Consider the following 11,699-nt stretch of genomic DNA (forward strand, 5'->3'; position numbering starts at 1 on the left):
TCAGTGTGTGTTTACATGAGTAGAATGTGTGCTTTTATTTAAAATGCATCGCTGGGTTATTTGTGGGGCCTGCCTGGTGTTTTTACATGAGGAGAATGTGTGCTTTTATTTAAAATGCATCTCTGGGTTATTCCTGGGCATAGGAATTTGTTCATTCCCCCCCCCACAAAATATAGTCTGGCCCCCCACAGGGTCTGAGGGACAGTGGACTGGCCCCCTGCTGAAAAAGTTTGCCAAGGCCTGCTCTAACCATTACACCATATTTAAAATCATAAAAAAATCAATATAACAAACAATATTCTTAAAAACTGATTTTACTCAACAGTTTGGATTATGTAAACTGGGGGAAAATTATTTTCTCTTGGCAGTGACAAAAATTTCTATGTTCTGAGATGCAAACCTGCTGCACCTATCGAAGAAGCAGGAGACCTTATTGGAATTGGAATGTTCTGAACTCTCTCCATCTAGGCTCAGGTTGCCTATACGTGTGCAAATAAACCATATATCATAAAGACACCACAGTCTCCACTATGCCTCATTTCCAAAGGGAACACAAACTCTGGGTAAACGCCTGGATTTCTGGAATCTTGCACTGCGCATGGAGATTGGGTGGGGTGTAACAATATTTTCTTAGGAAGCAGAAGGCAACTATAGTCAATCTAATAGCCAAAATTGATTATCTGTTCCCCCCTGAGCTGACCAGAAGTTTCAGGTGTAGCAACACTATATCCTGGTCCTGGTTTTTGCCCATTTTATACTTTTCCCAGATATAGTCAGTATCTGAGGGAAGGGGGGGGGAAACTTGGTCAACTCTATAAATGAACTGGACACACAAAAGATAAGGTCAAGAAGGAAAAGAGCTCAGAGAAGACTTGAGAGCGAGAGAGCACTACTTGTGCACCTAGAAGTGCTTTCAATTAAGAAAATAATCAAGGACAGAAATGGTAGCTATTAGAACCCGGGGGGGGGGGACTGCATTTATTGCATTTTCACATTCTGAAATACCACCCTCTATATCTTCTTTTGAAATATCAGCTGCTGCATCAGATGGACATTAGTCCATGAAAGAATATGCCACAATATATGTGTTCGATTTAAGGTGCTACAAGACTTTTCTTTCCTTTTTTGATAAATGTAGAGTGTGGTTTTCTAATGTGTGTAACCCTACCGCCCTCAGATGTGGGGGAAATGGTGTATAAACTCAAGGAACTTCCAGATTTAAGGAAAGAATCCAAAATCCATTGCTCTTTCTCATATAGGAGTTAAACTCCTTTTAGGATGTGACTTTTGCTCCTTATCCAGAGAGAGATGCAGATGGAACAGTAAGAAAGAACAGTAAACGGCAACAAGAAGAACGTCTCCCCAGATATCCTTTGGGCCTTTTCTATTCACTGCATCAGAGCTCTTTCACAGGATATTGGTCATCTGCCGCTTTGCTCCTGTTAAATTAGGTAGCTGATTGGAACATCCCCATTTGGCCTCCCAACATTTGGGATTTTCAAACAGACAACATTTGGGATTTTCAAACGTTTACCTCAGTACTCTGCACATTTAATTAAGCAGCCATCTCTATTAGTTCTACCACTTCAAGATAATTTTCTGCGGTATAATGTGAAAAAACTGCCAGTCAAATCAAACTAATCGATAGATTTTCATTAAATAGTCTAAATAAACATTTAAGCTATAAAACTGAAAAGCTTGACATCTGAATTCCATGCATTAATATACTCCCTATTCACTGCAATCATGTATTTACACACACACACACACACACACACACACACACACACACACACACATACACACACACACACAATATTCATATACCTCGGTGTTGGAACTCAGTGTCCAGCATCACTACAATACACATCCTATAAAGTGGGACCAATTCTTCATTTATCCATATTTAGATGGAAACAATGACATATGGTTTTTAGGTAGAAACTTCAAAATACAGAGTTGGGCAATACCTTGATTAGGACCAACCAAAATGTCACAAAGTAATGGCAAGATCTGAGTTCTTCAGAATCAGGCAAGATGTTGCACAAAGCACGGCTTAGCTTTTCATGCAAGTACTGTATTCAGAATTTATTATTATCTTTTAACCAAAGTGTCCCTTTCATTTTTAAGTTATGTCGATAGAAAAGCATTTTCTGCTTCTACATGTGGTTACAACTATTCTAAATTTGTATCCATCAGCAAAATCGTTTTTGTGACAGTTAAATGATGTTACCAGCATTTAATTATTTGTAACAGGATAACACTGTTGGTGTTACCATTTCTACAGTGTTACCTGACGAATTTGAAGGGACACATTTTCTATTATTCCTGCTGCTTTTCCCTTCCCTTGGAAACATCTAAACATATCCCCTTCCCACAAGAATCCAATTTCCCTATACAAAAGGGAGCGGCACAGCTTGGACACAGGTTAATTTCAGTCTTTCCCACCTGCCCACATTGCTCTTTAAATCACTCCACCCCACTTTTTTTATAGGTATTTGACTTCTGACCCAGTTTTCACATGGTTTTCACACCATCACATCTAGTTTGGGCCAAAAAGAAACAGGCTGTACCGATATTTTGTACCTTTAGTGCTTTTACAACCGGTCACAGACAATGCAAATTGCCTTTGTTTATGGAAGTAAACTTTAATCACTGCTACCACTGGTAACGTCAGCTGATCTTGTAAAACTTTAATGTTTGAACAGTGCAGTAACTCCTGCCAAATCGAGGTAATATAGGAATATTAGGCAACATGATGTAACGACCGGCAAGGGAAGACTTGCCTTGATCAAGGGCTGAGTGAAGTCTAGCTGCTCAGCCCTACAACGTTCCCTCAGAGATCCTCAGTGGAAGCTGTTGCCTGGCAACTGCCATCTGCCAGCAAGGGAAGACTTGCCTCCATCATGGGCTGTGAGACTTCTAGCTGCTTGGCTCCACTTCTTTGCCTCAGGAGGTTCTGAATGGGAGCTGTTGCCTGCCAACTGCCAGCAAAGGAAGACTCAGGCTGTGTGCGCACTATACCTTTAAAGCACATTCAAAGCATATCCCCTCCCCCTCACAGTAGTTAAAAGTTGCTGAGAAGAGTAACTTTGTGTGTGTGGGGGGGGTAAACTCAGTGGCGTAGCGTGGGTTGTCAGCACCCGGGGCAAGGCAAGTAATTTGTGCCCCCTAACCCGTGGATTTGCACCCCCTAACCCGTGGATTTGCGCCCCCTAACCCCCAGATGTTGCGCCCGGTGCGGCTGGCCCCCCCTGCACCCCCCACGCTACACCACTGGGTAAACTACAATGCCCAGAATTCTTTGAGGGAAAGAATGTGCTTTGAATGTGCTTTAAAGATACTGTGCGTATATAATACAGCCTTAGCGCCACCATGGGCTGACTGAGGTCCTCACCTCACAGATCCCCAGTGGGCTTGCAGGCCAAAGGTACAAAGGAAAATAAAAACAAGGTCAAATATGCATGTATGTCCTACGTCTGAACAAACCTGGCCCAATGTTGTTTCTGATCATATGTGCAAATCTTTTTGAATGCGGTTATATTCTGCAGATTCTTTACCAGCCTTTTTGAAAACCTCCTAAGGCTACAAAGAGGAATATAATTGTTTCATACCCTTCGACATGTTGAGTTCCCAAACCAGGACACCTGTCTTCCCGACAGTGCTCCTGTGCAAGTCATGTGACCCACACAAGATCACGGAGCCCAAAATACGTGGGGTTTTTTTCCAGGGCTGTGTTCTCCTGGTAGCAAAACACACATGTTTTGGGGTGCTGCACAAAATCACAGCCCCCAAAATGCTTTTTTTTGGGGGGGTGAGATCTCACCACAAAACCGCACCAGATCACAACAACTCAAATGGCCTCCATGCTTTCGTGGGGGAAAAAATGGCATGTCCCTACAGGTGGTACATGACCCCAGTCAAGCTTGCAAAAATTTACCATTTGCCCAATAACAAATGTTGGAAATGTAATGAGACTGAAGGTACTTTTTACCACCTTTGGTGGACCTGCCCAAAGATTAAAGCCTTTTGGGAAATGATCTATAATGAAATTAAGAAAGTCCTTAAATGGACCTTTCCTAAGAAACCTGAGGCTTTTCTCCTGGGCATGGTTGGCCAAATGGTGCCAAAGAAGGATAGGACTTTTTTTATGTATGCAACCACAGCAGCAAGAATTCTTCTGGCAAAGTATTGGAAGATGCAAGAACTACCTACTCTGGAAGAATGGCAGACAAAGGTGACAGACTTCATGGGATTGGCAGAGATGACCGGCAGAATCCGCGACCAGGGGAAAGAGACGGTGGAAGAGGATTGGAAGAAATTTAAAATATATCTTAAAAATTGTTGTAAAATTGAGGAGTGCTAGGATGTCAAGGGGTATGAAGTAGAGAATTACAGCTGTAACTAATAAATTTGAGGAAATTTAATGAAAAGGAAGTTAATTAGATAAACTGATTAAAGGGTTGCTAAAGAATTTTGGAATAAGGATGCAGCGAAAGGGAGGTATGGGGAAGTCGATATATGTTTAATGTTGTGTTTGTTTTTGTTTTGTGATGTGTTTGTTTTTTATTATGTGTTTGAAAAATTAATAAAAATTTTATTTTTTTAAAAAATGGCATGCCCCTGATTTTCTGAGACACTTGCAGGGTCTGTGGTATTTTCAACTTTTCAATACTCATTTCAGCAGCATGAAGGTATTTCTCAGGTGAGTACTTGTAGGGCTTGCCTGATACAGAGCAGCAAATGGCACCTGCCCCAATCCCTCTAGTCAAGGTACATAGTACCAAAGACTAGTCAATCTGGTACTTTTGGTACTTTGCTTCAAGTCCCAATGAGAATACAACAGTAATAAATCTGAACATGTACTGCTTTTTCTTGACTCAGAATCAGTTGACTAAGGCAGCCACCTCACTTGGTCTTTGGTAGGGTAGCCCTCAATGCAAAGAATGCTACAATGTTAGTGACCTTCCATGCTATTCTCCATCTCTAGCACCTGCACTTTTTCAATATTACTAGCTAAAATGCATTTCTGTGTATGTGCAAAGTAAGAGAAATCTTCATTGAAACAACGAGGCAAATTTGTTCAGTCTGAATCTCCGTATTGCATTTATTCCGTGTGTAAAGTCCCTGGCCTTGTCAGTGAGACTTTCACATGGAAAACATGTCCAGGTTTACATCTGGCAGAAAAGTAATGTCGTAGTAGCCCAGAAGATTATTTTAAGGCATATTCTCATCATGAAGGGAGGGAATTTACCCTTGCAGTCAACAATTGTCAACTTAATCGGTCCCTCTGGACTAGACTTGGAAACTGATGTGACTGGGATTTGCAAAAGGCAGGCAGATCACAGTTCAGCTATAATTCATCCGACTCTCTACAATCTTAATTGAAAATGTCAGCCTGAGGCTCATATCCAAAACAGTTACATGGAAATGAGGTCCAATTCTAATATTAATTTCTAATAGGAAGTAGTTATCAAGAGGTGACTTTCTGCTCCTTTGAGCAGTGAGCATTGCTTGTGCTATTTGTATATTTCAGTTCATGTCTGTGGCTACCAGTGCATCCTCAGACACCCCTATGGCACTCACCAAGGGCCCCTGTTCCTACCTATTTCATTTTATTGTTTTTTGCCTTTCTGTTGTTTACAGAAAAGTTGCCTTTTGGTGTGGTGGAGTGCCTGTTTTCTGTCTATGTTTTACATGCTTTGGAGGCCTGTAGGCATGTTACCTGCTGTTTGGATAGAGAGGTCTGAACATCACCAGCTTTTATGTGAATTGGGTATTTTGTGGTACCCACAACAGTTAGATTTCCAGATATACCCCCACACAGGCTGAAGAAAAGTTGGGGAGCTCTGGTATGTAGTGAGGTCTGATGTTTGACATGTCTTGAAAAAGCAAATTTCAATTTTCTCTAGCACCCAGCAGTAATAGGAAATCTCACATCAAAAATAAACCTCAGGATTGGGCATTCTGTGTTACCAAAGCCTATGAAATGAAGAGCCTAACATGTTGAGTAGAAGTAAGTTGCACTGAAATCAGTGGGAAGTTGAACCCAGTGGCCAAATAATCTTTTTCTGCACTTGTTAAAGCAGTTCTTTAAACACCCATTTTAAAACTTGGAGGGGGAGGTAGAAACTAATTCAGTAGCGAAAAATGAGTGCGACAAAAAAACAAACACAACTGCAATAAAGCACACATCACAATGTGCTAGTTCTTGGGCAGGTACTGTATTAGTCTCTCTTAAAGCATTGTCTAAATCTTTAGATTTTCATTCCATGTTAGTATGTCTTGAATTGTTTATATAAGTACTGTATGCTGAAAATTTTGTTCTGAAGCATATGGTTAGACCCACTGAACACAAAAGAAATTTCATGTGATTAAGAATTTACATTAAGTTTAGGAAAATACCTGAATTTGACAGGTTAAAATAATTAATAATATAAACTGAGTAATGATAAAGTGCAAGCTAAGAGGGCAATGTAACAGTTATGCACACTGAAGTTCCATTTCAGTTTCAATAAAAGAGTTAAGCACACACATAATACTCTCTCTCTGGAATTAGAGGGACATTGGTCACATTTGGATGAATAATACTCTACATAAGGGTCTCTGATATTTTACTTTTGCTGGCTAATGATTTGATTCTCTTTTGTCCTTTGGATGATTTTTTAGTGAACAATAAAGTATTTTTTATAAAGTATAAATTAGTTTTCCAAAACTAATCTGTATGTCAATATTTAAATCAAGCTGTTTACATCAGAGCAATACTTACATTGATTTATTAAAAGGGTATTGTTATAATTACCTTTTTCATATTGGATTACTTCACACTTTCTTTTGGTTCTGTACTTAGGCATGTGTTTAGCCTGAATTCTGTTCTAGGTGCAGACCTCACACAAAAAATGAAAAGGTTTGTAGAACCGAAATGATCTTTTGATGGTTTCCCACACTGAACTGAGGATTTAATTTTAAGCAAGGATATACCACTGGCAAAGGATTGCATGTGGCACTTTGGATAAGGAAGTAGACCTGCATACTTCTAGGCTGATTTCAGATAAGAGACTTGTTAGGTACTGTGGGACAGTGAGAGAGCTATGCTGGTACCCAGGTACTAAGCCATGGGTAGGCAAACTAATACCCAGGAGCCGGAGCCGGCCCAATTGCCTTCTAAATCCAGCCCGCAGACGGTCCGGGAATCAGTGTGTTTTTACATGAGTAGAATGTGTCCTTTTATTTAAAATGCATTGCTGGGTTATTTGTGCGGCCTGCCTGGTGTTTTTACATGGGTAGAATGTGTGCTTTTATTTAAAATACATCTCTGGTTTATTTGTGGGGCATAGGAATTCGTTCTTTATTTCCCCCCCAAAAAATATAGTCCGCCACACCCCCCCGAGGGACTGAGGGACAGTGGATCGGCCCCTGCTGAAAAAGTTTGCTGACCCCTGTTAACTAAGCTCTCCCTCAGAGACACTTATTGTGTGCCTGCCTGTGAAGTCAATCAAGCTGACAGACACAAGAGACAGGTCCTTTTTTGTGGTAGCTCCTAGAACCTCACACTCTCTTCTCTCAGAGATGTGCATGGCCTCAGAATTTTAGATGAGCTTTAAAAATAAATCTTTTGGAAACTGCCTTTTCCTAAAGGCTTTTGCTACAGAGCTTAGATACAAAATAAGCTTCTGTTTACTTGTTGTATTATTCGTTGTAAAGGATAATGTGAGGGGAGTGGGTGGCGCTGTGGTCTAAACCACTGAGCCTCTTGGGCTTGCTGCTCTGAAAGTCAGCAGTTCAAAGCCCCATGACGGGGTGAGCTCCTGTTTCTCTGTCCCAGCTCCTGCCAGCCTAGCAGCTCGAAAGCACGCCAGTTCAAGTAGATAAATAGGTACCGCTGTGAAGAGAAGATAAACAGCATTTCCATGTGCTCTGGTTTCTGTCACAGTGTTACATTGCACCAGAAGCGGTTTAGTCATGCTGGCCACATGACCCGGAAAGCTGTCTGTGGACAAACGCTGGCTCCCTTGGCCCGAAAAGCGAGATGAGTGCCGCACCCCATAGTTGCCTCTGACTGGACTTAAACGTCCAAGGGTCCTTTACCTTTTACCTTATTATTCTTTGTAACCATTTCAATTGGTCTTTCCAACAATTGTTAATGCTGCTGCCTTTATTGCTTTTGGTTAGTTAGAACATTGTATTTATTGCGTTTTTAAGCAATCAAGAAAGGGAAGGTTTCAAGACCTTTCCACATGTTCCCTCTGAGCACCAAACCAGACTTGATAAATGTGTGTGTGTTTAACATGCTGTTTTCTTTTTTTTTTAAAAAAATGCAAACTGCATCAGCTGGAGGGGGCTATAATTAACAGGATCAGAGCAGGCAGGTACCAGGTGGATTTAACCTTTTTCTCCCATACAGCAGTCCTGAGAAAAATCCCTTTTCTGAAGCTGGCATTTATTTAGTGAATAAATTCCCCAATTGTGCCCACAAGTCCCTTTTCAATTACAAAAATATCCCACCTGAATTTAATCAATGGGTGGTGTGAAGGTAAGGCAGAATAGCTGTTTGTCATGTATATTAACCTTTAAGGTACTGTTGTACCTGTCTATCAGCCTACTTGTGGACAAATCTTACAAAAACGGGAAAATATATTTATCCTTTTATATCGTTTAAGCTCTGGATAGTGTCCCTTTCTATCCTTTGACTTGACACAAAAATGGATGTTTTGTAGCAGCTACCATACCTTGGAAGTCCTCAGCTAAAAGCAATTCTGAGGTTTTAAGTATGTTGTTTCAGACAGCTCCGTTCTACTTGAAAACCGTTCTCCTCTAGTTATTGTCTAGCCTTTGAATTCAGAGTTGGCAAACTGGTCGCTTTATGTCTTTGAGGCATATGGAAATTGATGATGAAAGTGTCTAGTGTAACTCGAAATATAATTTGATGAAAACTGAAGCAGTGAACTGTGAGAAACTGCTAAATCAGTGTCATCAAACAGTGCTTGAAAAAATAATGAAACAGAAATACTACCAGTACATTTGAAGAATGCCGGGCAAAGACTGTGAAATAACATGGCAAATGCAAAAATTAGGGGAATGTATAACATCTATTTTTAAACAAATTCCAGTCACTCTTCTGCAAAGAAAGCACAACATAAAATTCCATTCCATGTGACATCACGACTTGAGTAAATTATTGAAACCCAAAGCCTGACACCAGTTATTTACAAGGAACTCCATATTTGGCCCTGGCACTGCCTAATGAGAACACATTGTAAGTACTTGTTCACATTCTGGCAATGCATCTAGTCTTTCAGGGAAAATAAAGAAATCAAAACAAACCATGCACTACAGCTGAAGAATAACAATGCATACAACAGTGAAACTCCAGCAATTAAAAGATGCCACCTTTCTAGGAGTTAGCAAATCATGAAGCAATTGTGGTAACTTTTTATGCTGAGATAGAGACCACAGTAAGCAGCCTGGGAGACTGCATTGTTTTTGTTTCTGGAGGGTGTCAAGAATGACTGTGACTATTCACAAAACTAAAAGCAAGGAATTATGGCCATTTTGTTGTTGTTGTTGTATACTTGTTTACATTAGTAAAAATCACAAAAGTTACTTTATTTTAAAGAAAATGTTAAGGATTCTGCTCTGCTGTATCAAGGATCAGTCAGCAACATGCCTCAAGAAAGAATTATAAGCCTGTGTTTTCTAAGATAAGTCACAAAATGTTTTCCAGTAGAGAGACACAGACAGCTGGAAGAATTTGAGCTCTGGTTTTTATGTCAGTGCTACACCTAATCCAAAGAGAATGCTAGGTACAGTGGTACCTCTGGTTACGAACTTTGTTCATTCTGGAGGTCCGTTCTTAATCTGATGTACCACTTTAGCTAATGGGACCTTCCGCTGCTGCCGCGTGATTTCTGTTCTCATCCTGAGGTAAAGTTCTTAGCCTGTGGTACTACTTCCAGGTTAGCAGAGTCTGTAACCCAAAGTGTTTGTAACCCAAGGTGTTTGTAACCTGAGGTACAGATGTATGTTATTTCATTGTTGTTTGTTTCATAATGCAGTAAAAAAAAAAAAAGCTCTTTCGCACTTAAGAAAGTAGCCCTATTATATAAACAACAGAAAAAAGCCTTAGCACTGGTTGAATTACTAAATTACCACCTTTTGTATAAAGTAAAAACCACACAATTATAAGTAACGTATAAGTAACAATCCCCCTTTTTCTATTTTCTTTGCTTTCCTTCTCTATTCTTTTCTTTTTTGGTCAAGGAGGGCAGGATGAGATCCAGCCACGCCTGAAGCACTGAGTTGGGCTCATTCATTCCTGTCATTTCCGGCTAGAAGTGGACAACCATAGAGTGTACTATATGGCCAGCTGCCAAGGAGCAGGAAATGGCAGGAAACAGCCCATCTTTGTAGGCTGCAGGAGAAGGTAGTGCTGCGAGGCAGCAATGAGAGGCAAGGAAGGGAAGATAAGCAGGAAGGGAAGCTACTAAATGGCAATATAAGTGGGGAAAGAAAATAGTGGGTGGTAGGCCAGCAGTAAATTAACTGCAGGATGGTAGCAGCAAATTCAGCGGGGGGGGGGGGGCAGCCAGTGGGCTGCAGAGGATAAGGGGACAGGCTCCATGTGGCCTGCAAGCCACAGGTTGGCCGCTTGCTAAGTAAACCATTAAGCCCTGGTAAGCAGGTTTTTACTGTGTTTTGAAGAAAGCAATTTTAGAGAACATGTTTTTCATCCAGCAGCACAGTTACTTCCATAGCAGCATTTTGGCAAATCCTTTTTTTCTTTTTTTTAAGAAACAGAAACACAAAAGGACAAAACCAATGGCATAAAAAGAAATTAGGCGAAGAAGCAAAGGGAATCCCTGCACCAGACTTAAGCTGATTCATGAATTAGTTTCCCTCTTCCCTAGGGAATCATGAGAATAGTACTTTATGGCCTGCTAGTTCAGGCCAAAGGCCCATCTAGTCCAACATCCTGTTCTCACAGCAGCCAACCAAGCTCACAAGCATAACATGAGCACAACAGCACTCTTACCGTTCATGCTCCTTAGCAACTGATATTCAGAGGCATTGCAACCTCTTACACTGGAGGTAGTGCACCATGCCTAGTAGCCACTGGTAGCCTTGTCCTCCATGAATTTGTCTAACCCCCTTTTAAAGCCATCCAAGTTGGTGACAATTACTTCATCCGGGTGCAAGTAGATAAATAGGGACCGCTTACCAGCGGGAAGGTAAACGGCGTTTCCGTGTGCGGCTCTGGCTCGCCAGAGCAGCGATGTCACGCTGGCCACGTGACCCGGAAGTGTCTCTGGACAGCGCTGGCCCCTGGCCTCTTGAGTGAGATGGGCGCACAACCCCAGAGTCTGTCAAGACTGGCCCGTACGGGCAGGGGTGCCTTTACCTTTTTATGGTAGCAAATTTCATAGTTTTAACATTTATTTAAGGCATTTATATACTGTTTAATTAATATTTCTAACCCCCTCCCCCCGGGGCAATTAGGTGTCATCAGCAAAGTTGGCCATCTCACTGCTCACCCTTAACCCTAGACATTATGACCAGGTTTAAAAGCACTAATCCTTGGAAGACCCCACCTTACATCTCTGTCTTGTTGTCCCATGACTTTATCAAAAGCTTTTTTTGAAAGTTCAAGAGCAATCTCTCCTGGATCACCCCTTCCCATATGCTTTTTGAAACTCTAAAAA

Source organism: Podarcis melisellensis (genome assembly GCF_964234715.1).
Source record: "Podarcis melisellensis genome assembly, chromosome: 1".
Classification (NCBI taxonomy): Eukaryota; Metazoa; Chordata; class Lepidosauria; order Squamata; family Lacertidae; genus Podarcis; species Podarcis melisellensis.